The 26,413-nt window shown below is 35.1% G+C and overlaps 3 long non-coding RNA genes across 3 annotated transcripts; all 3 read left to right on the forward strand.

The window, feature by feature from the left end:
- Positions 1 to 11,113: 11,113 nt before the first annotated feature.
- LOC140175836 (uncharacterized) lies at positions 11,114 to 13,386 on the forward strand. Its single transcript, XR_011866573.1, has 4 exons — positions 11,114 to 11,282; positions 11,374 to 11,428; positions 11,517 to 11,645; positions 13,112 to 13,386. It is a non-coding gene; the product is annotated as an uncharacterized lncRNA (long non-coding RNA).
- Positions 13,387 to 17,650: 4,264 nt separating this feature from the next.
- On the forward strand, positions 17,651 to 19,924 carry LOC140175837 (uncharacterized). The gene is made up of 4 exons (XR_011866574.1): positions 17,651 to 17,819; positions 17,911 to 17,965; positions 18,054 to 18,182; positions 19,650 to 19,924. It is a non-coding gene; the product is annotated as an uncharacterized lncRNA (long non-coding RNA).
- Positions 19,925 to 22,563: 2,639 nt separating this feature from the next.
- Positions 22,564 to 25,931, forward strand: LOC112715529 (uncharacterized). Its single transcript, XR_011866575.1, has 3 exons — positions 22,564 to 23,278; positions 23,365 to 23,514; positions 25,720 to 25,931. It is a non-coding gene; the product is annotated as an uncharacterized lncRNA (long non-coding RNA).
- Positions 25,932 to 26,413: the final 482 nt, after the last annotated feature.

A 26,413-nucleotide genomic window follows, 5' to 3' on the forward strand; every position in this document is an offset into this window, starting at 1 on the left:
CATGCTTCCTCTCCATGGTTACAGAGGGATATCCTTGAGCCTTAAACACAAGGGATTCTTCATTCACTTGAATGATCAATTCTCCTCTGTCAACATCAATCATAGTCTTTGTTGTGGCTAGGAAGGGTCTGCCAAGGATGATGGATTCATCCATGCACTTTCCAGTCTCTAGGACTATGAAATCAGCAGGGATGTAATGGTCTTTAACTTTTACCAGAACATCCTCTACAAGCCCATAAGCTTGTTTTCTTGAATTGTCTGCCATCTCTAGTGAGATTCTTGCAGCTTGTACCTCAAAGATCCCTAGCTTCTCCATTACAGAGAGATGCATGAGGTTTATGCTTGACCCTAGGTCACACAGAGCCTTTTTGAAGGTCATGGTGCCTATGGTACAAGGTACTGAGAACTTCCCAGGGTCCTATCTCTTTTGAGGTAACCTCTGCTTAGTCAAGTCATCCAGTTCTATGGTGAGCAAAGGGGGTTCATCCTCCCAAGTCTCATTACCAAATAACTTGTCATTTAACTTCTTGATTGCTCCAAGGTATTTAGCAACTTGCTCTTCAGTGACATCTTCATCCTCTTCAGAGGAAGAATACTCATCAGAGCTCATGAATGGCAGAAGTAAATCCAATGGGATCCCTATGGTCTCAGTGTGAGCCTCAGATTCCTATGGTTCCTCATTAGGGAACTCATTGGAGGCCAGTGGACGTCCATTGAGGTCTTCCTCAGTGGCGATCACTGCCTCTTCCTCCTCTCCAATTTCGGCCATGTTGATGGCCTTGCACTCTCCTTTTGGATTCTCTTCTGTATTGCTTGGAAGAGTACTAGGAGGGAGTTCAGTAACTTTCTTGCTCCACTGACCCACTTGTGCCTCCAAGTTTCTAATGGAGGACCTTGTTTCAGTTATGAAACTTTGAGTGGTTTTGATTAGATCAGAGACTATAGTTGCTAAGTCAGAGGAGTTCTGCTTAGAATTCTCTGTCTGTTGCTGAGAAGATGATGGAAAAGGCTTGCCATTGCTAAACCTGTTTCTTCCACCATTATTGTTGTTGAAACCTTGTTGAGGTCTCTGTTGATCCTTCCATGAGAGATTTGGATGATTTCTCCATGAAGGATTATAGGTGTTTCCATAGGGTTCTCCCATGTAATTCACCTCTTCCATTGAAGGGTTCTCAGGATCATAAGCTTCTTCTTCAGATGAAGCGTCCTTAGTACTGCCTGGTGCAGCTTGCATTCCAGACAGACTTTGAGAAATCATGTTGACTTGCTGAGTCAATATTTTGTTCTGAGCCAATATGGCATTCAGAGTATCAATCTCAAGAACTCCTTTCTTCTGATTCGTCCCATTGTTCACAGGATTCCTTTCAGAAGTGTACATGAATTGGTTATTTGCAACCATTTCAATGAGCTCTTGAGCTTCTGCAGGTGTCTTCTTTAGATGAAGAGATCCTCCAGCAGAGCTGTCCAATGACATTTTGGACAGTTCAGACAGACCATCATAGACGATAGCTACGATGCTCCATTCAGAAAGCATGTCAGAGGGACACTTTCTAATCAACTGTTTGTATCTTTTCCAAGCTTCATAGAGGGATTCTCCTTCCTTCTGTCTGAAGGTTTGGACTTCCACTCTAAGCTTACTCAATTTTTGAGGTGGAAAGAACTTTGCCAAGAAGGCATTGACTAGCTTTTCCCAAGAGTTCAGGCTTTCTTTAGGTTGTGAGTCCAACCATATCCTAGCTCTGTCTCTTACAGCAAAAGGGAATAGCATAAGTCTATAGACCTCAGGGTCAACCCCATTAGTCTTGACAGTGTCACAGATTTGTAAGAATTCATCTAAAAACTGATGAGGATCTTCCAATGGAGGTCCATGGAACTTGCAATTCTGTTGCATTAGAGAAACTAATTGAGGCTTAAGCTGAAAGTTGTTTGCTCCAATGGCAAGGATAAAGATGCTTCTCCCATATAAGTCGGGAGTAGGAGCAGTAAAGTCACATAGCACCTTCCTTGCATTGTTGGCATTGTTGTTGTTTTTGGCTGCCATGTCTTCTTCTTTGAAGAATTCTGCTAGGTCCTCTACAGAGAGTTGTGCCTTAGCTTCTCTTAGCTTTCGCTTCAAGGTCCTTTCAGGTTCAGGGTCAGCCTCAATAAGAATGCTTTTGTCTTTGCTCCTGCTCATATGAAAGAGAAGAGAACAAGAAAATATGGAATCCTCTATGTTACAGTATAGAGATTCCTTGAGGTGTCAGAGGAATAGAAAAATAGAAGGAAGAGGTAGAAGAATTCAAACTTAGAAAGATAGAGTTCGAATTATACATGTTAGTCCATAAATAGAAGGATGTGAGAAGAGGGGAAGAAATTTTCGAAAATAAATTAAAAAGATTTTTAAAACATTTTGAAATTGATTGATGATTTTCGAAAACTAAGATTGAGAAAGAAGTAAAGTGATTTTTGAAAAAGATTTTGAAATTAGAAATAAAAAAGATATGATTGAAAGCTATTTTTGAAAAAGATGTGATTAAGAAGATATGATTGAAAAGATATAGTTTTAAAAAGATATGATTGAGAAGATATGATTGAAAAACAATTTAAAAAGATTTGATTTTTAAAATCAATGACTTGGCTAACAAGAAAAGATATGATTCAAACATTAAACCTTTCTCAATAGAAAAGGCAACATACTTGAAATGTTGAATCAAATCATTAATTGTTAGCAAGTATTTTTGAAAATGGAAAGAAATTGATTTTGAAAATATATGATTGAAAAGATATGATTTGAAAAAGATTTGATTTTGAAAAATTTTGAAAACTTGAAAAAAATTTGAATTAAAAACAAAATCTTCCCTCTTGTGCCATCCTGGCATTAAACGCCCAGAATGTTATACATTCTGGCGTTTAATGCCCAAATTGCTACCCTTTTGGGCGTTAAACGCCCAGCCAGGCACCCTGGCTGGCGTTTAAACGCCAGTTTTCTTTCTTCACTGGGCGTTTTGAACGCCCAGCTTTTTCTGTGTAATTCCTCTGCTGTATGTTCTGAATCTTCAATTCTCTGTATTATTGACTTGAAAAGACACAAATTAAAATTTTTTTTGGATTTTTAATGATGAGGAAAAATCAAAATGCAACTAAAATCAAATAAACAATGCATGCAAGACACCAAACTTAGAAGTTTGTATACTACTGACACTTACAAATTGAGAATGCATATGAGAAACAACAAAATACACAAAACAAGAGAATTTAAAGATCAGAGCAAGTAAATCATCAAGAACAACTTGAAGATCAATGAAGACACATGATAAATGCAAGAAGAACAGAAACATGCAATTGACATCAAACTTAAAATGAGACACTAGATTCAAACAAGAAATATTTTTGGTTTTTATGATTTTGTAATTTTTTTGGTTTTTTTCGAAAATTATGTGGAAAAAGAAGATAAAGAGGATCAAAACTTTTAATAAGAATTCCAGGAATCATGCAATGTTAGTCTAAAGCTTTAGTCTAAAGGAATTAGACATGGCTAGCCAAGCTTCAGCAAGACATTGCATTCAAGAGCTAAATTGATGAAGATCAATCAGCTTTGGTGATGATAAGAACATCACCTTGAAACACTAGAATTCATTTTTAAAAATTTTGAAAAATACCTAATCTAAGCAACAAGATGAACCGTCAGTTGTCCAAACTCAAACAATCCCCGGCAACGGCGCCAAAAACTTGGTGCACAAAATTGTGATCATCAATGGCGCCATCGACATGGTACGCTCAATTGCAATCTCAACTCTTTATCACAACTTCGCACAACTAACCAGCAAGTGCACTGGGTCGTCTAAGTAATAAACCTTACGCGAGTAAGGGTCGATCCTACGGAGATTGTTGGTATGAAGCAAGCTATGGTCATCTTGTAAATCTCAGTCAGGCAGATTCAAATGGTTATGAATGATTTATAAATAAAGCATAAAATAAAGATAGAGATACTTATGTAATTCATTGGTGAGAATTTCAGATAAGCGTATGGAGATGCTTTGTCCCTTCCGTCTCTCTTCTTTCCTACTGTCTTCATCCAACCCTTCTTACTCCTTTCCATGGCAAGCTGTATGTAGGGTTTTATCGTTGTCAGTGGCTACCTCCCATCCTCTCAGTGAAAATATTCAACGCGCTCTGTCACAGCACGACTATTCAGCTGTCAGTTCTCGATCATGTCGAAATAGAATCCAGTGATTCTTTTGCGTCTGTCACTAACGCCCCACAATCGCGAGTTTGAAGCTCGTCACAGTCATTCAATCCTTGAATCCTACTCAGAATACCACAGACAAGGTTTAGACCTTCCGGATTCTCTTGAATGCCGCCATCAATTCTAGCTTATACCAAGAAGATTCCGATTAAGGGATCTAAGTGATAAACATTCAAGCCTTGTTTGCTTGTAGAACAGAAGTGGTTGTCAGGCACGTGTTCATAAGTGAGAATGATGATGAGCGTCACATAATCATCACATTCATCATGTTCTTGGGTACGAATGAATATCTTAGAACAAGAATAAGCTGAATTGAATAGAAGAACAATAGTAATTGCATTAATACTCGAGGTACAGCAGAGCTCCATACCTTAATCTATGGTGTGTAGAAACTCCACCGTTGAAAATACATAAGAACAAGGTCTAGGCATGGCCGAGAGGCCAGCCCCCATAATCTAAGAACTAGACGTCCAAAGATGATCTCAAGATCTAAAGTGATCAAAAGATGAAAATACAATAGCACAAAGTCCTATTTGTAGAGAACTAGTAGCTTAGGGTTTACAAAGATGAGTAAATGACATAAAAATCTACTTCCGGGCCCACTTGGTGTGTGCTTGGGTTGAGCATTGAATCATTTTCGTGTAGGGACTCTTCTTGGAGTTAAACGCCAGCTTTTGTGCCAGTTTGGGCGTTTAACTCCCATTCTTGTGCCAGTTCCGGCGTTTTACGCCAGAATTCTTGAGCTGACTTGGAACGCCTGTTTGGGCCATCAAATCTCGAGCAAAGTATAGACTATTATACATTGCTGGAAATCCCAGGATGTCTACTTTCCAAAAAAATTAAGAGCGCGCCAATTGGACTTCTATAGCTCCAGAAAATCTACTTCGAGTGCAGGGAGGTCAGAATCCAACAGCATCTGCAGTCCTTTTCAGCCTCTGAATCAGATTTTTGCTCAGGTCCCTCAATTTCAGCCAGAAAATACCTGAAATCACAGAAAACACACAAACTCATAGTAAAGTCCAGAAAATTGAATTTTAAATAAAAACTAATAGAAATATAATAAAAACTAACTAAAACATACTAAAAACATACTAAAAACTATGCCAAAAAGCGTATAAATTATCCGCTCATCAATGACGTCTCACCCATTCCGGGAGTTATTACTTTTCAGATATAGGTCACGGCGCTTCTCAATGAGCAGAAGGTTTATCTCAAAGACAGCAAAAAAGACCTGTTATTCTGCTTTAATTTTAGACTCTCTTCTTCTTTTGAAAACACTTATATTATGCACTTGTTTTGAAGACTTGCCTTTAGATGCTTATGATATATTTTGGAGAGATAGGCTATGTCTATTCAACTGTTTTACTGTTGTAACTCTAGTCGGCCTAATCTTGGTGGGCCGAGACTATTTGATACATATATATATATACGTCTTTTACTCTTATTCTTCCTTCAGCCTTTTAATTATCTAACTTTCTTCCGACGCGCTTATATATGTACATCATCGAGTGTGAGCGATCGACGAATGGTCTTTTTCTCGAGTTTTAAATCCTTTCACAGGCTTCTAGTATAATATTCCTTTCTGTATATACATATTTATATCTTAAGCTTGTGTCGTAGTACCAAACCATAATTGAATTATAACTTAAGCATAAGGCAACAAATTGTAGGGTGTTACATTATGGTATTAGAGAAGTTCATCCTTGTAAGCCTGAGGAATAGACTGCTTATGCTTCAATGCATACTCTGAGTTGTGCCTGTGCTATTTAGGATATCTAATTGATATGTTTATTATGAATGAGTTGAGATAATAGAATGAGTTGTGCTATTATGAATGAGTTGAGATGATAGAATGATTGATATGATTGAAAATGAGAATAAATTGATATGATTAAACGATGAGAATAAATTGATATGATTGAATGATGAGATTGACTTGATATGATTGGAAGAAGCGAATGAGCTTGATTGAGATTTGAGCTTCCGGGGTAGATACAAGGATTTTGGTTTTGTATTGCTTGCTCCTAGATGGTATATGAGCTTCTTGGATAGACGTAAGCATTGTGGTTTTGTCCCACTTGCTCCAGGATGGAATTGAGACAATCTTGACTTGTGGTTGTAGCCTGAGCAAGGATGGTGGTAAAATCTCGCTTGTTCGTGGTTCTTTCTCTATTGGTGTAGTGTTTCGGACACTATATCCCAAGAGTGTAGTGGACACTATATCCCAAGAGTGTGACGGGCACTATATCCCAGGTTCCGTATTCTCTCGATGTGTGAAGTGTGCCAGACACTATATCCCTAAAGTGTGTCGGGCAGTATATCCCTGAAGAGTGTCAGACACTATATCCCAAGAGCAAAGGAAATTCAAACTAATAACAAGAGTTTTATTCCTTTACCTCTACACACATAAATGTATGTGAGTCTAATTCTTGGAGAAGAATTTTATGGTGTCCAAAGAGTTGTAAGAGGTTTCTCAATTTAGATCAGATGTCCATTGGTCAAGGAGTTGATAGCAAAGGTTGGTCTCGGTGTGGATACGCTTAGCGCCTTCATACCATCGAAGAAAAAAGTGATTTTTACTAGCGTACATAAGTATTTAGATCTGATCTATATATTATTCGAATAAATTTTAAGTATAAAATAGATCTTTAGGATTACTTTCTTTTCTTTCGCTACGTGTTATGAACGCATAGTAATCCTTCAGTGGTATCAGAGCTTTTGTTTTTTATATTTAAAGTTTTATTCTTATTTTCTAAAAATATGTGAATTAATATAATTAATTCAAGTTTCTTTAACATTTAAACGTGTGATGCAGTATTGAGATAATTTTTTATTAAATTAATAGTTAATTTATTTTATTTTAATTATTTAATTGTGATTAAATTATCATTCATTAAAATTAATAGTTATGATTTTAATCAAATATTTGATTTCATTTCATTTCATCGCGACTTTGGTAGCATTAAAAGAAATAAAATGCATAATATTGTTGTTTCTTATTTATATAAGTGTATATATTGAGAAGGTCAAATTTGATTCAACAATTTTATAACGCTAAATGTTAGTCTATTAAAAAAATAAATTTTGATTTGATTGATGTGTTTTGAACATTATAATTTTCGAAATTATTTTTCCTAATATTCTTGATTATAAAGGGTGCCCTGATAACTAGGAGTTTTATTTTCAAGATCATAAACAGTATATACATTTGATGTATTAGAAATTTAATTTTATATTTTGTCTAGACAACTTGGGAGTATAAAATTTAATCCATGAGTACTGATAAAAATTCTCTAACAATGGAGATAAATACTAAAAATTAGGAGATTAAAAAAACTTAAATTTATCTCTTGTTTACAAGGAGCGACCTGACGACAACTAAGAGACTTGTACTCAAACATAGAATTTATTTATGCATATGATTATGTATAAGAAGAATTAATTTTATATTTGAACCTAGACAATCTAGGAGTATAAAATATAATTCAGTTAAATAATTGTCTGACAACCAGATAATTATTTGGGATTATAATTGTATGAGATACAATTTAATCATGTTTATTTAGAATAGGTATGAGAAACAACTTGACAACCAAGATACTCATTCATGATTCTAAATAATTTTGACAGAAATATATATTTTTTAATTACTTTCATATTTTAAAATTTTGAAAGGGTTATTATTGAGATGATAATCCTACTGAAATAATATCTTTCAATAAAATTGGTCTTGGAATTATCACAACTTGCAAAGTATTTGTAATATTATTTTACATGGGTTGTTTTGACAACCATAAGTTTCAATTTCAAAGGCATCTACTCACTATTTTTTACTAAATATCTTGTTTAAACGAGTAGGAGTATTAGGCAATATATTTTAAACTGAACAACTTTAAAAGTTGGAATGTCATTAGGCAAATAGTTTTAGCAAACTTTGTTCTTGCAAGCATTTTTTGAGATTTATTTTGTTATAAATAATTTGTAAATGGCCTTAATATGATTAAAGTTTGTGATCTCTTAAAAAAACTCAATATGAATATTGAGTATGAGAATTAAAATTGTACTTAAGGGTTATTTTGACCAATAATAAAAATATTGAGTATTTTTATTATAAGAGATTTAAAGTGAAATCTCTAAGAGAATATCTAATTTATATTCTTATTGAGTAGAAAATGAGATTCTTTCATTATGCATAAATACTAGTATTTTATGTACTTCATCATGTTTAAGAAACAAGGAATTTGATTCAGTTAAGGATCACTAATCTTTCATTGAATATTTAGACCACGTTTAGAAATGTTGCTAAATTAACAAAATTTTCACTAAATCAGTTTTTACCCAGATGAGATATGGAAAGGGCATAAACCAAAACTCGAGAACATTAGAGTTTGTAGATGTCTTATATATGTTAATAGATTGCTATTACGTCCGATAAATGAGATTTATTGGTTACCCTAAAGAAATGATGAGTATTATTTCTATCACCCTTCTTACGATAATGTGTTCGTGACAAGATGTTTAACTTTTTTTTTTTGAAAACAAATTTTCTTTCCGAAAGAAGACAAGGTGAAGAAATAGAACTTGATCAAGTTCAAAACAATCAAAAAGTTTGATTTGTGCAATGTGAAGGGAAACTTTGTATATACAAAAGAATAGTAGGAGCATAATGATTTTTCAAAAGGATAGAAACTTTGATTGTCAAACTATTTTTTAAAAAAAGATAATCTATCTGTATAATGATACAGTTCTATAAGAAATAGAACTAATGGTTTCTTAGATTTTTTTCATATTCATGTACATTGATACTAAATAAAAGGTATATAGTATGGAAGATTCTAAAAGGAACTATCAACTGATAGGCATTAGAATCATCTTCAATAAGGATTGTCCTTAAAATAAAAATTATCCACTATTTTAGTGGGAGATTTCATGTTTTGAGAAAATTTGATACCTATTATCCACTAGGTGTATTTTGCAAAAGGTCAAGCACACATGCTCGAAAGTTAAGGTGTTTAAGTTCAAAAGAGTTTTGATAAACACAAATATGCATTGAAAAATTATATACATGATCGATTGACTCTAGTGCAAGTGAAAGAATATTGACATAATAGTATGCCCAAGATCCAATCTATCATGATTGACTCTTGTGCAAGTGGGAGATTGTTGAAAATAAGTAGTATGATCACAATCCAATCAATCATATGTCAAATAATTTTTTATTATTATTATATTAAAATATTAATATAATAAGGCCATTGATTAAATTTAGAGATTTATCATTATGATAGTGATCATAATATTGAGAGATATTTTTTTTATAATTTAATCTAAATTGTTCTTGGTCATAGGATTATTAAAAGAAAATTAATAATCCAAAAATATCAATATATATAATGGTCTTCATTGGATAAATATTAATAAATCTCATTTATTAAATTATATTATAGATGGTACATATAGAGATATGACCATTGAACTGACTTATTTTGAAAATTTCTAATGGTTATAATTACCGCATATTTGTCAATAGGATATTTTCAAGATGAAGATAGTAATAATTTTTTTTTTACCTGCGACTATCATAGTAATTAACAATGTATTTATTATACTTTGATTCCGGACACCTAATAGCCGAAGTTTCTAGTTGAATTCATATTGGGTATGATTTAAATACTTGTAGAATTAATGGTTAGTCAGTAAGAAATCCGTCAACTCTCGGTAAAGAGTTTGAGCTCTATAATTATAATGACCGAGATAAATAAAACCTTCGCTAAGACGATTACATGAATGAAGAAATGAGTTTCTTAGGTTATTCACAGTTCATTATTATAATGGTAACAAGTTAGTGTTTGACAAGTAAATTATAATCTAATGTTAACAAAGAGCTGGAAAGATAGAAGGAATTATATTTTGTTCTTCTCAGGTTCTTAGTAAAACTATATTACTTCATACTATCGGATTGTTAAGGAGTGTTGCTAGACGCCAACCTTGATTTGTAAATTTAGAAGGACTAATTTATTACCAGCTTAGTATTGAACCTATGAAGTCACACACTAATGAGTGTTCTAATATTTGCTGAAAAATTATTTAATTATTATTTTGATTTGATCAAAGAAATAATTATATTAATTCAAATAGAATATTATTGTATTCTTTAATAGCACCAAGAATATAATAATAGTATGATAATTAAGAATATTAAATGAGATTTGAGAATAATTAGTTATTCTATTTCTAAATTTGAATTCTAAATTTGGATGAGATCCAAATTCCATTTCAAATTGAGTTATAATATGATTCATAAATTTAAAAGATTCAAGTTTAAAATAATAAGATATGATTTAAATTTGGAATGAGACTCAAATTTGAAATCAGTAACAAATCTCATACTATATATATGTATGACAAGAGTAAAGGAAATATGAAACGAACACAAGAGTTTTATTCTTTTACCTCTACACACATAAATTTATGTGGGTCTAATTCTTAGAGAAGAATTTTATGATGTACAAAGAGTTGCAAACAAGTTTCTCAATTTAGATCAGATATCCATTGGTAAAGGAGTTGACAGTAAAAATTGGTCTCCGTGTAGATACGCATAGTGCCTTCGTATCATCAAAGGAAAAAGTGATTTTTACTAGTGTAAACCCCGGTTAAATTAGTAGATAATTAGTCAATAAATTAGTTTTTAATAAGGAGGATTAGAAATGTGAATGCTATATTAAATTAGGGTAGAGCTCATCGAAACGAGAATTTTGACACTAATTTCGAAGAAAACGGTCCAAAATTGGACCGAAAGGACCGAACCGGTTGAACCGAACCCGAACCGGCTTATCGGACCAACCGGACCAGCCCATTAAAAAGAGCCACGGGCTCTTTTTCCCTCATTTCCTCAAGGACGCAGCTGAGCTCCAGGGAGAGGAAAGGAACGCCGAACATTTACGGCAAAGTTCCAAATCCCGTAATTCCTCCGTTCGAGCTCCAATCGTCGCACCGTTTGCGACCACGCGTTCACCGCGTCGAGCTCTACATTTCTACCGGAACAATTTCATAGGTAACTCATTATTTTACACTCAGCCTTCATTTCCCCCAATTTTCGAATTTTAAGTGGGAATATTGAATTTCTTTGATTTCTGATGTTTTAGGATCCAATTAGCTTGAGAAAAACGTTCACTCTTGCTTATGTGAAGCTTGGGTAAGGTGAGGATACGATAATTCTATTTTATTTTCATTAAATTTGAGCTTTGAGTATTAAATTGGGTATATATGTATTATGAACGTGTATTAGGTTGAAAATAAATAATTGGAGCTTGAAATTGTGAATACTGGAACTTGGAGGAAGCGGATTAGTTGAGTTTTGAGAGGCTGTCTTGGTTTTGAATAAATAGCTTTGGTCGTTACGTGAAAATCGGCTAAGGTATGGTTTAGGTTTCTTGCATTTAATATATAATGTTCTGTGAAAACTTAGGCTAGATGACCATAGGATAAGCTGGAATGCAGGTGTATGTTTAATATTTAGTGATTTGTCGATGAATATAGTTGTTTGAAGTTTATTGGATAATTAGTTATTAATTTTGGATGGTGAATGTTGTTATGTTAATTTGGAACGAGTTATAGTTGAATGTTATTGTTGATGAACATAGTTGGTTTGGTGCTTGTTGATTAATTAATGATTCGGTGAATTATTGATTTGAGGTATTTTGTGTTAAAAGCCTAGGAATTGTGAACTATGATTCTTAGTTGAATTTTGGTTGTTGGATTTGAAGATTATATGAGTTTAATTGTTGATCTGAAGTAGATTTTTGTGGAGATTGTTATGATAATGAGGAAGAGAATGTTGGATTGAAAAGAATGCAGGTTTGGACCCGAAAAGGGTGGCAAAGTCCGAGTTTTAGAGGAAATGCTGCCGAAATTTTATAAAAATTAGAGATTTTGTTTATATGATTATTTAAAAAGATTTAGATTTAAAGGTTATGGTTTGATTTTGAGTTATTAAGACAATGAGCATGTTTTAAGTTTGATTCATTTAGAAAAAAATGAATTATGTTTTGGATTAGAACTATTGATAGACGGAGTGGGAGGTGTGATAATGAAGGATAAGGATTGAATATGATTGATGTATGACGATGAATGAAATGTGATTGAGAATGATGTGGATATTGATGAATTATAATTAAATTATTTAAATGGCTTATGAATTTGAATAATCTGAGATACGAGATTCCCTGGATTAAGTGCCGTGGCTTGCCACCACGTGTACCAGGTTGAAAACTCGATACTCTGTTGACCCTACGACGTAAGTGTGACCGGGCACTATATAAATTCCCGGGAATGTTACCCCCATTGAGCAATATTGATTATTTGAGAAAAATCTATGCATAGACTCTTGGGGATGCACGTCGGGGGACCGTCTAAGGACAATTCAGACTTGTCGGGTTGGCTGGATAACCGACAGATGAGCCTCATCAGCCATAGGACAGGCATGCATCATATGCATATTACTTGAATTACTTACTTGTGCTCTAATTGGGTGTGCCTATCTGTATTTGCCATGTTAAATGTATATTTGTTATCTGCAGTACTTGTAACCTTCTTGTGTTTTCCTTTGTCTGTTTAGTTGTCTGTGAAAATGCATGATGGAGTTGGAGGTATGGAGGAATGGCAGTATGGGATTTAGATTTAAGGTTAAGTTAAGTTAGGATTAAATATTTTTAGAGAACCACCTTTTATGGCTTCTGTTTAATACTTTAAGCTCTATAATCTGAGTGTCGGTGTTCTAGGATTGCCTCTGGCATTCCCAGGACCTTATATATTATGTGTGTGGCACCTTTACCATACTGAGAACCTCCGGTTCTCATTCCATACTATGTTGTTGTTTTTCAGATGCAGGTCGAGAGGCATCTCGTTAGGCATCTGGACCCTTGAAGCGGAGTGGTTACAGGGTTATTTTGTTATGCTATGATGTGTATATATATACTTGGTTTTCTCTCCGCATAACTTGTTCTTTTGATCCTCCTAGAGGTTTATGGAGAGGTAGGATTGTGTATATGTACTTTTGGGTTATGGATATGTATGTATATATATGTAAATATTCTCCGGCCAGTCTTGACTTCGCAGGCTGAGTTAGGAGCTTGTTATTTTGTATCTTTGGCACTCTATTCCTACTTCTGTTATCATATGTTTAATAGTTATGGTTTCCTTAGCACGCAGGTTAACCCGTTCCTTGAGCGTTGCGCTTTTATTTTGCGATTTTGTTTCCTCTTTTCTTCACGGCTCCTAGCATATTATAATTCTTCTACTATTATAAATATATATTTTATTTTAGAGGTCGTAATACCACACCACCTCTGTTTTACGGCTTAAGCGTAAAGCTTAGCGTGGTAGGGTGTTACATTATGGTATCAGAGCAGTTCGTTCCTATAGAGCCTGAAAGGCGGACTGATTGTACTTCTGTGCATTCTCTGTATATGTGTTTATGTGCTATTAGGATATCTGATTGATATATATGGCATAAACGTTTGTGAGCATGCATTTGGAACTTAAACCATTAGACCTGCGATATTGAGACTGATCAACTTAATATCACTTGTTTGGTGTGTATAAGGACCAGATGTCGACTCGCAGACGCGGTCGCGGGCGAGATAGAGGTAGGATAGGCATCGTTACTCCTAGCCTAGTAGAGAATGATCCAGTAGACTTTATGGCTGCCCTGGAAAATATGGCTGCAGCTATGCAGGTGACAGCCGAGGCACTGGGTAATAAGATAAACCAGGGTAATCACGGGAACAATAATGATGAGGACGGTCCTATGACACTTGCTACATTTCTAAAAGTTCATCCTCCGACCTTCAGGAGAACCTCAATCCCACTGATGCATATAATTGGATTCAGGCTCTGGAAAGGGCGTTACAGGTACAACAGGTTCCTGAGGAGTAATGGGTTGAATTTGAAACTTATCAGTTGCAAGATGAAGTTTAGTATGGGTGACAGGGGACACGATGTATCCTGCAGGCAGGTGACACTGTGATAGTCGGGAGATTGGTTATTTAAGAACCATGTTTTGCTTGATTGCTCTGAAAAGTCAGTACAGTTTATGCCGGAAAGGTCAGAAGCACCGGTTGTGGTGAATAGTTACTATTTGAATTCTATAATAGTAAACTATTCTAGAACTGAATGTCAGGGTATTATGTTATTAACTGCGGGAGTATCAGGTGATGATAAGAGTTTAGAGCAGATTCCGGTTGTATGTGAATTTCCAGATGTGTTTCCGGATGATATTAATGAATTCCCACCTAACCGAGAGGTTGAATTTGCAATTAAGTTGGTACCTGGAGCCGGTCCGATTTCAATTACTCCTTATAGGATGTCACCTTTAGAAATGGCTGAACTAAAGGCTCAGCTGGAAGATCTGTTAGGTAAGCATTTCATCCGACCAAGTGTTTCTCCGTGGGGAGCACCAGTGTTACTAGTAAAGAAGAAGGATGTGGGTATGCGGTTGTGTGTCGACTATCGAAAGTTGAATAAAATCACTGTGAAGAATAAATATCCGTTGCCTAGAATCGATGATCTAATGGATCAGTTACAGGGTGCCGGTGTGTTTTCTAAGATTGACCTGCGATCCGGTTATCATCAGATATGAGTTAGAGACGAGGATATTCCAAAAACTACTTTCAGGACGCGTTATGGTCATTATGAATATACAGTAATGTCTTTTGGGTTAACTAATGCCCCGGCAGTATTTATGGATTATATGAACAGGATTTTCCGACCGTATCTGGATAAGTTTGTTATTGTCTTCATTGATGACATTCTTGTTTATTCTAAGACTGAAGAGGAACATGTTGAACACTTGCGAACTGTGCTGCAAATTTTGAGAGACAGAAAGTTATATGCTAAGTTATCTAAATGTGAGTTCTGGAAGAGTGAAGTGAAGTTTCTCGGCCACGTGGTGAGTAAGCAAGGAATAGCTGTGGATCCTGCTAAGGTGGAGGCAGTGATGAATTGGGAGCGACCAACTTCAGTGACAGAGATTAGGAGTTTCTTAGGTTTGGCGGGGTATTATCGCAGATTCATTAAGGGATTTTCACAGCTCGCCTTACCTTTAACTAAGTTGACTAGGAAAGATACGCCTTTTTATCTGGACACCAGAGTGTGAGGAGAGTTTTCAAGAATTGAAGCACAGGTTGACTACTGCACCTGTATTGGTATTACCTGAACCAAGTGAACCGTTTGAAGTGTATTGTGATGCATCTCTGAAAGGTTTAGGGTGCGTTCTGATGCAGCACCAGAATGTTGTGGCATACGCCTCACGGCAGTTAAGGCCGCATGAAGTGAACTATCCGACACACGATTTGGAACTTGCTGCTGTTGTATTTGCTTTAAAGATTTGGAGGCATTATCTCTATGGTGTTAAGTTTCATGTTTTCTCAGACCATAAGAGTTTGAAGTATCTTTTTGAGCAGAAAGAGTTGAATATGCGTCAGAGGAGATGGATGGAGCTTCTAAAAGATTATGATTTTGAATTGAATTATCATCCAGGAAAAGCGAACGTTGTGGCGGACGCTTTGAGTCGGAAGTCTTTATATGCAGCTTGGATGATGCTACGGGAGGAAGAATTACTAAGGGCATTTCAAGGTTTGAATTTGGGAATTAGAGAAGAATATGGAATCCTGTGTTTGAGTCAGTTGCAGATTTCAAGTGATTTTAAATTAGAACTTCTGAAGGCCCATCGAGATAGTGAAGCGTTACGTAAGGTATTACCAGCAGTTGAACAGGGAAAACAGTGGAGAGTGTCAGAAGGTCAGGATGGTTTATGGAGGTTCAAGAACCGAATTATTGTGCCTAATGTTGGAGACCTGCGACAAAGTATCTTGAAGGAAGCTCATAAGAGTGGGTTCTCAATTCATCCAGGGAGTACTAAAATGTATCAGGATCTGAAAGCGATGTTCTGGTGGCCAAGGATGAAGAATGATGTGGCATTGCATGTATCTAAATGTTTAACGTGTCAGAAGGTTAAGATTGAGCATCAGAGACTATCAGGAACCCTTCAGCCTTTGGAGATTCCACAGTGGAAATGGGAGAGTATCGCAATGGATTTTGTGATAGGTTTGCCTAAAACCCGATCTGGTTGTGACGCTATTTGGGTGGTTGTGGATCGACTAACAAAATCAGCTCACTTTCTTCCTATCCGAATAAGTTGCACAATGGAGGAATTGGCTCGAATGTATATTAAAGAGATTGTCAGGTTGCATGGCGTGCCTTCTACTATCATATCTGATAGAGATCCTCGTTTCACATCAAGGTTCTGGGAAGCTTTTCAGCGTGCATTTGGGACTCAGTTAAGCTTGAGTACTGCGTATCACCCTCAGACAGATGGTCAGTCAGAAAGAACTATTCAGACCTTGGAGGATATGTTAAGGGCTTGTGTTTTAGACCAGCCGACGAGCTGGGATCGGTATATGCCAATAATAGAATTTGCTTATAATAATAGCTATCATGCGAGCATCGGAATGGCTCCATATGAGGCTCTGTATGGCAGAAAATGTCAGTCTCCACTATGTTGGTATGAAACTGGAGAAAGAAGTTTATTAGGACCTGAAATGATAGCTGAAACAACTGAACTGATAAAGAAGATTCGTAGTCGAATGCTTATAGCCCAAAGCCGCCAGAAGAGCTATGCTGATTAGAGGCGAAAGCCTTTGGAATTCGAAGAAGGAGAACATGTCTTTCTGAAAGTTACACCAACCACTGGCGTGGGAAGAGCTATTAAGACTAAGAAACTAAATCCCCGTTATATTGGACCGTTTGAGATTCTGAAGAGGATTGGGCCAGTGGCTTATAGAATTGCCTTACCGCCATATCTTTCGAATTTGCACGATGTGTTTCATGTGTCTCAGCTTAGGAAGTACACTCCTGACGCAAGTCATATTCTAGAACCAGAACCAATCCAAGTGAGAGAAGATCTAACACTCCCAGTAATTCCGGTGAGGATTGATGACACCAGTGTTAAACGATTACGAGGAAGGGAAGTATCATTGGTAAAAGTAGCTTGGAGTCGAGCTGGTATCGAGGAACATACCTGGGAACTCGAATCAGATATGCGAAAGGACTATCCAAATATCTTTTCAGGTAACTAGATTTGAATTTTGAGGACAAAATTCTTTATTAGGTGGGTAGGATGTAAACCCCGGTTAAATTAGTAGATAATTAGTCAATAAATTAGTTTTTAATAAGGAGGATTAGAAATGTGAATGCTATATTAAATTAGGGTAGAGCTCATCGAAACGAGAATTTTGACACTAATTTCGAAGAAAACGGTCCAAAATTGGACCGAAAGGACCGAACCGGTTGAACCGAACCCGAACCGGCTTATCGGACCAACCGGACCAGCCCATTAAAAAGAGCCACGGGCTCTTTTTCCCTCATTTCCTCAAGGACGCAGCTGAGCTCCAGGGAGAGGAAAGGAACGCCGAACATTTACGGCAAAGTTCCAAATCCCGTAATTCCTCCGTTCGAGCTCCAATCGTCGCACCGTTTGCGACCACGCGTTCACCGCGTCGAGCTCTACATTTCTACCGGAACAATTTCATAGGTAACTCATTATTTTACACTCAGCCTTCATTTCCCCCAATTTTCGAATTTTAAGTGGGAATATTGAATTTCTTTGATTTCTGATGTTTTAGGATCCAATTAGCTTGAGAAAAACGTTCACTCTTGCTTATGTGAAGCTTGGGTAAGGTGAGGATACGATAATTCTATTTTATTTTCATTAAATTTGAGCTTTGAGTATTAAATTGGGTATATATGTATTATGAACGTGTATTAGGTTGAAAATAAATAATTGGAGCTTGAAATTGTGAATACTGGAACTTGGAGGAAGCGGATTAGTTGAGTTTTGAGAGGCTGTCTTGGTTTTGAATAAATAGCTTTGGTCGTTACGTGAAAATCGGCTAAGGTATGGTTTAGGTTTCTTGCATTTAATATATAATGTTCTGTGAAAACTTAGGCTAGATGACCATAGGATAAGCTGGAATGCAGGTGTATGTTTAATATTTAGTGATTTGTCGATGAATATAGTTGTTTGAAGTTTATTGGATAATTAGTTATTAATTTTGGATGGTGAATGTTGTTATGTTAATTTGGAACGAGTTATAGTTGAATGTTATTGTTGATGAACATAGTTGGTTTGGTGCTTGTTGATTAATTAATGATTCGGTGAATTATTGATTTGAGGTATTTTGTGTTAAAAGCCTAGGAATTGTGAACTATGATTCTTAGTTGAATTTTGGTTGTTGGATTTGAAGATTGTATGAGTTTAATTGTTGATCTGAAGTAGATTTTTGTGGAGATTGTTATGATAATGAGGAAGAGAATGTTGGATTGAAAAGAATGCAGGTTTGGACCCGAAAAGGGTGGCAAAGTCCGAGTTTTAGAGGAAATGCTGCCGAAATTTTATAAAAATTAGAGATTTTGTTTATATGATTATTTAAAAAGATTTAGATTTAAAGGTTATGGTTTGATTTTGAGTTATTAAGACAATGAGCATGTTTTAAGTTTGATTCATTTAGAAAAAAAATGAATTATGTTTTGGATTAGAACTATTGATAGACGGAGTGGGAGGTGTGATAATGAAGGATAAGGATTGAATATGATTGATGTATGACGATGAATGAAATGTGATTGAGAATGATGTGGATATTGATGAATTATAATTAAATTATTTAAATGGCTTATGAATTTGAATAATCTGAGATACGAGATTCCCTGGATTAAGTGCCGTGGCTTGCCACCACGTGTACCAGGTTGAAAACTCGATACTCTGTTGACCCTACGACGTAAGTGTGACCGGGCACTATATAAATTCCCGGGAATGTTACCCCCATTGAGCAATATTGATTATTTGAGAAAAATCTATGCATAGACTCTTGGGGATGCACGTCGGGGGACCGTCTAAGGACAATTCAGACTTGTCGGGTTGGCTGGATAACCGACAGATGAGCCTCATCAGCCATAGGACAGGCATGCATCATATGCATATTACTTGAATTACTTACTTGTGCTCTAATTGGGTGTGCCTATCTGTATTTGCCATGTTAAATGTATATTTGTTATCTGCAGTACTTGTAACCTTCTTGTGTTTTCCTTTGTCTGTTTAGTTGTCTGTGAAAATGCATGATGGAGTTGGAGGTATGGAGGAATGGCAGTATGGGATTTAGATTTAAGGTTAAGTTAAGTTAGGATTAAATATTTTTAGAGAACCACCTTTTATGGCTTCTGTTTAATACTTTAAGCTCTATAATCTGAGTGTCGGTGTTCTAGGATTGCCTCTGGCATTCCCAGGACCTTATATATTATGTGTGTGGCACCTTTACCATACTGAGAACCTCCGGTTCTCATTCCATACTATGTTGTTGTTTTTCAGATGCAGGTCGAGAGGCATCTCGTTAGGCATCTGGACCCTTGAAGCGGAGTGGTTACAGGGTTATTTTGTTATGCTATGATGTGTATATATATACTTGGTTTTCTCTCCGCATAACTTGTTCTTTTGATCCTCCTAGAGGTTTATGGAGAGGTAGGATTGTGTATATGTACTTTTGGGTTATGGATATGTATGTATATATATGTAAATATTCTCCGGCCAGTCTTGACTTCGCAGGCTGAGTTAGGAGCTTGTTATTTTGTATCTTTGGCACTCTATTCCTACTTCTGTTATCATATGTTTAATAGTTATGGTTTCCTTAGCACGCAGGTTAACCCGTTCCTTGAGCGTTGCGCTTTTATTTTGCGATTTTGTTTCCTCTTTTCTTCACGGCTCCTAGCATATTATAATTCTTCTACTATTATAAATATATATTTTATTTTAGAGGTCGTAATACCACACCACCTCTGTTTTACGGCTTAAGCGTAAAGCTTAGCGTGGTAGGGTGTTACAACTAGCGTACATAGGTATTTTGATCTGATCTATATATTATTCGAATAACGTTTAAACACAAAATAGATCTTTAGGATTATTTTATTTTCTTTTGCTGCGTGTTTTGAACACATAGTAATCCTTTAGTTAACTTACATAATATTTATCCGTAAATTCTTAATTATAAAAATTTATTTGAATAATAAATAAGATGAAAATAATAATAAAAAATAAACTAAAAGAGCGAAATGTTTCTATTATTATTACATCAAGACTAACTTTTCTAATACCTGAGGGCTGAGGCATTAAGGGTCAACACTTTAACTTCTCAATAAGATAGTTAAAAATCAAACATCAATACTAGTATTTGTAGATTTTAAATACGATAATCTTTTTTTATAATATTTGATATTAATTTTGAGATATTTGTGTTTAAATATCATGATATATATATATAATTAAATTTTTCTGTTAAAATAAAAAATCAAAAAAATTATTGGCTCCACTATATCTCGTCTAACGCCGCCCTTGGGTGCCATCATAATGTGAATTTGTTGAATTATTATGAGATTTTGGTATTTAGACCATCATAAATGCTACTTTGAGTTGTATTGCCATTTTCTTGATTATAGAAAAAATTCAAGCGAGTTTAACAGAGTTCATGCAGAAGAAAAGTGATCAAAATATTGCTGTCAAGCTGGTGCTAAACATAATGCCGAAGGCCTCGAAATTTGTGCAAGCATTCTGTGAAGCTGGCCGTCGTTTAGCGCCAGGTGCCTCGTAAACTGGGAAAAGCACTCTGTCTAGTGGTGCAAAACGCCATGTGCGCATTTTTAAGTGGAGACCACACGTGCATCAACAATCCACGAAAAAATTCTTTGGTTTTAAAATTTATTTTTGAATTAAGAAAAGCTATTATTAGGTTTTAGACTTTTAATTTTCGTATCAATTAGGATTAGCTATAAAAGGAGAGAAGATTCAGCCCTTCTCAAGAACTAGAATTGGACTTAACCTCTAATTTAAATTAGGTGACCAAGGAATTGGCGGTTAATTGAGTTAGAGGAGATTAAATTACTAAGGAATTAGGGTTTAATCACCTAAGGTTTGCCATGAATTGAATCTTTGCATGATTAAAGTAGTTGATAATAATTGTTAATCCAGAAATTTAAACATCTCCAAAATCTTAACTATTTTCTCAAATTATTTTCACCAATTGTTCACTATTTGCTTCCTTGAACTCACTGATTTATTGTTTTATGCAACTTGGAATTCAAAACACTCATTTCAACTTGTCTAACTAGCCTAATCACTCAACTATTGTTGCTTAGTCCATTAATCCTTGTGGGATCGACATTCACTCACCTGAGTTATTACTTGGTACGAACTGGTGCACTTGTTGATTAGTTTGTGGTATTGAAAAGCTGCACCATCAAACTTTTGGGATACAGTGTCCGCCACACTCATGGGATATAGTGGCCGCCGTGTTTCCTGGGATAAAGTATTCCCACACTCTTGGACTATAGTGTCCGTCACACTCATGGGATATAATGTCCGTCACACTCATGGGATATAATGCCTGACACACTTCCCAAGGTAAAGTGCTCCTAAACTCTTCAGTTATAGTATCCGTCACACTCTTGGGATATAGTGCCCGCCACACTCAAAGGATATAGTGCCCGACACACTTTACAAACAAGAGAAAATGATGCATCCAAAATGTAACATTCTGAGTTTTTGGATAATTAAATTTATTATATTTGTTGAAGATTTTATTTTAAAAAAAATATTTTACTAAAAGTAATTAAATAAAGCTTTATGATACTTTGAATTTAAAAATAATTAGAAGTTATATGTAATTTTTATGACATTTGATATTTAAGTTAATTAGAATTTTATTATAATCTTTATTATAATTGAATATCTCATATAATTTTAGTAATTGAAAAATAATAAAAAGTTGTATAATTTAAATTAAGTAATTTTTATTATGAATAATTTATGATTTAATTTGAGTTTCTTATTTTTAGAAAATAATCTATCAAGAGTAATTAAATTAGTCTTACGAATATTTGAAGTTAAGCTTATTAATATTCTTGTGTGATTTTTACAATTGATTATTTTATATAATTTGAAATTAAAATTCTGGTGATAGAAAAAAAATGAAAAGTTATATCATTTAATTTGAATAATAATATTTTGAGTTTAAACTATATTTTATTAAATGTGATTAATATGTTCATTTTATAATTTAAATTAGAAATAATTAATTAAACTTAGCAATATGTTGATAAATAATGTTTTTAAATATTTTTAGTAGAGTATATTTGATTTTAAAATTACTCTACCCTCCAATTTTATCAAAATATCTATTCATATCTATCCTTATTTTTTTATAAATTTCCTAATTTCTAACCTTAATTCCTAAATTTAAGTCAGAAATCCTAATTCCCAAATTCTAAAACCTTAACCCTAAACCCTTTCATCCCAACAGCCGCACCCATACCATGTTTTCCTTTCACCCTTTCAAACATAACACAACAGCAGAGAAGGAGAGCTGTGATCAAAAGAGAGGAAGAGCCATGCTGCTGCTGCTATCCAGCCACCTCGCCACCACCGTCGCACCGCCACCGCGCCATCGTTGCACCCAGCACGCCGCCATCCTTCACGTCGTTGCCATCATTGTTCACAAAGAGGGGAGAGAGAGAGAGAGAGAGAGAGAGAGACAGAGAGAGAGAGAGAGAGAGAGGGAGTCGTTGAGATAGAGAGCAGCGCCGAGAGGGGGAGGGGCCGCCAACATCGTCGATTCGTGCTCACCAGAGGAAGCTGCTGCCGCCAATGAGTTGTCGCTATTATGACGCGTCCGAAAGGAGAGGAGTCGTGCGTTGAAAGCCGTTGCGTCTTACCGCCAAGGGTTCCATCGCAGCCAACCCGTCGTGGTTGGGGTCGCCGCCATCCCTATTGGATTCCACCGTGGAGAAAAGAACGACGCAAGGGAGAGAGGGAGACAAAGCCGTGCGAGCCAGAGGAGGCACTATCCTCGCTGTTGCTGCCACGGCCACTGGTGAATAGTGCACTGCCATCAGAGTCGAAGACAGCATCAGCCTTCTTGTTCTGGTTTCGATTCTCTTATTCTTGAAATTGTAACGCTTCAAACCTTGCTCTGTTTTCATCTTGTTCCTCTGTTTTCCTTCTGGCTTAATTATAGAATTATGAATTACTGTTTTAGTCACTACTGGTTTACCGTTCGAAAAAGGCATAATTGATTATGAGGTCGTTGTTGTTCTTGCTCCAAGAGAATTGATGTCACCGTCGCTGCTGCGAGTTAAAAATAAAAAGGGGTTCGTTGCATTTGATTTCCTTGGATTGCGACATCGAGGTATGGGATTTATTTTTAAAATTTAACGGTTTAAATTCTAGAATACCTACAAAGTTAATTGGATAAGTGCAAATGGTTAATAATGATTAAAAATTACTTAATTGATATGAACGAGTTGAAATGCATTTAAAAATAGTTAGTTATTGTGATTATTCTGAGCTGGAACTGGAATTAAATGCGGTCTTGAATAATGATTAATTTAGTGTAATTTATTAAATTGAAATATGTTGAGTTAATTATTGAAAAGCTGTCGTATGGATAATTAATGAATTGAGTTTAGATTATGGCTGTGATTATGACTGGTTTTATTGCTATGAGTGATTAATTAATGAGATTGATTTTGGTTGGAGATTGTGATTCTTATTGGTTTTCAGATTGTTTTGGAATTGCTAAAAATCCTGACTTTATTTGATTATGCTGAATTGATTGCGATTGATTGGTTTACTTGATGGCGCTGCGAAGGTTGAATATGTAATTGATTTTGATGAAAGTTGACTTAATATGAGTTGTGGACAAGTATGCAATTGTACTTCTATTTGAATGTTTTGTTGGAATTTTGGTTACATTAGATGAAATGTACTTAGGGTATTTGTAAATGAAAACTATGGTTGTATTTTCAAGTTAAAATGTGTAAATGAAGGCCTAAAGGAGTTGAGCGATTTAAAAGAATAATCAACCCTTTTTCCAAACCTTTAAAGAACTTTTATAGTTAAATTAAAATGTGAATTAAGGATTAGAAATGAGTTTAATACTAAATAGTCAACTATGGTGTTGTATTAAGCTTAAGTGATGATTATGGAAATGTTTGGACTGCTGATTTGGGTTGTAACCAAAGTACATGAATGACTAATAAAGATAATAGAATCATTGGTTGTTAAATTCCACTATGATAAATTGGTTATTGAAAATCTTCTGTCTAATAAATTGTTGAGGAAAGGTTGAAGAGTTGTTGAGAAAGTGGAAACCCATAACGGTGGCTAAGTCCTATTTTTAGGGAAAGTTATGTCCGAATTTTTATAAAAATATAAGGGTTTAGTCAAATTCAATGTTGTGAAAAGTGCTTTGGATGCATGATTGATGAATATGATGTTTGATAATCGGGAATGAGTAGTTAGGGACTTTTTGATGATGGTTAACGACTGATTATAAGATTGAAAAGTGAGTATTCTTCGAAAGTATTTGATTAAACCCAAGGTGTCTGAAAGTGGCTTGAAAGAATGTTTAAGAAAAAGTTAAGGAAATTTTAAAGAATGAAAAGAGGATTTGGTTTTAATTTATGGTTTTAAATACGGGAAAAACCCACGAACTGATATTTGGTTAAATACGGGAAGTACCCAGAACTGAATGATCATTGGTATAAGAAAAACCTATAAATTGTTATTTGTTTTATATGCAGAAAAAATCCACGAATAAATAATCATTGATTACGGGAATAACCCACGAATTGTTGTATGTTGATCTCGGGTATAACCCACGAACTGAGGATCATTGTGTTGTTGTATGTTGATCTCGGAAAAACCCACGAACTGAGGATCTTTGTTTTATTTGTGTGTTGATCTCGGGGATGCCCACGAACTGAGGATCACTATTTCTCCTTGTGCGTATATTATGGGGTCGGGCTTTGCACCGACTGCCAGTAGTCACGAAAGAGTGGTATTCTTACCACCGACACGTATGCACTAAGAACATAAAGGGAAACCATATTTAGGACTTGTTCCTAGGTAATGTCGGGCTGCAGGGTGTAAATCGACATGTGAGCTCATGGCCTGCTTAGGATAGACATGCATCATATTATTTGTGCACTTGCATTTGGTTGTATTTGCTTGTATTACTTCTCTGTGGTTGTGTTGTTTGTCTTGTTGTGACTTGCTTGTATGTTGAACTAAATCTCTTGTTTGTACTATTAGTTTGTGAATGTATTAAATTGATTAATAATTGACTTTTGATTGGGAATTAATTATGTGGTTGAGAGATCTTTAATAAAATAAGTTTTATGATTGAGATCTATTCTGGCTTTAAAAATTTAAAGAAAAGTAATTAATTAGCTAAAGTAAAACTAAGAGTATTTTCAAAAAGTTTTGATAAAAATATAGTTTCCTTGAGCATGTTAATTATTTGTATTTTATTTCATTACTTTTACGGTATTCCCAGTCCTTATTGAGAACATGTGGTTTGTTCTCACCCCAAAATCTTTCACCCTTTCAGTAACACAGGTTCGAAGACTCAGTTTGAAGCTGTGGGTGATTATAGAATTTATTTATGAGTTAAGTTTTTGAGTTGAGTTGCTTTCATAAAATTCCCTTGCCTTTGTTGCTTAAGATTTTATTTTATACAGAGGAATAGGACTTGTATCTGAGTTATATTTGAATTCTTTTGTATAATATTTATTAATAATTATATGATTATTTTTACTGAGTGATCTTTGATATATGATCTTGATAAATAAAAGCAAAATTTTCTGGCATTTTCTAGTAAAATTGAAACGCGATATTGAACTAAAGGCTCAAAATTTAATAGTTAATAAGAGAAACAAGTTAGTAACGCCTTACTTTTGGTACGATCATGACGTACTGGAAGTTGGGTCGTTATACAAAACAGAACATATTGCACACAATCAATATGCTCATCTTTAACATACTCAAGATCAACAATTCATAAGACCTACAGCAATTTCACAACTCAATAATTCAATATCAATCAATCATTATCAGTACAGCTCTCTTTCATTTCATATTCAGCATTTCCGCACTTCTCAAACATAAATCATCATTTCATCATCTTTCTTTACTACCAAGTTACTCCCGTCTTTAGGTTCACCTCTCTCCCTACGATTAGAAATTAAGTATCAGACCTTAGAAGGCAATTATAGAGATTTCGAGGCAAGAGAATAGGTTTAGAT

This window comes from Arachis hypogaea, chromosome 10, assembly GCF_003086295.3.
Source record: "Arachis hypogaea cultivar Tifrunner chromosome 10, arahy.Tifrunner.gnm2.J5K5, whole genome shotgun sequence".
Taxonomy (NCBI): domain Eukaryota; kingdom Viridiplantae; phylum Streptophyta; class Magnoliopsida; order Fabales; family Fabaceae; genus Arachis; species Arachis hypogaea.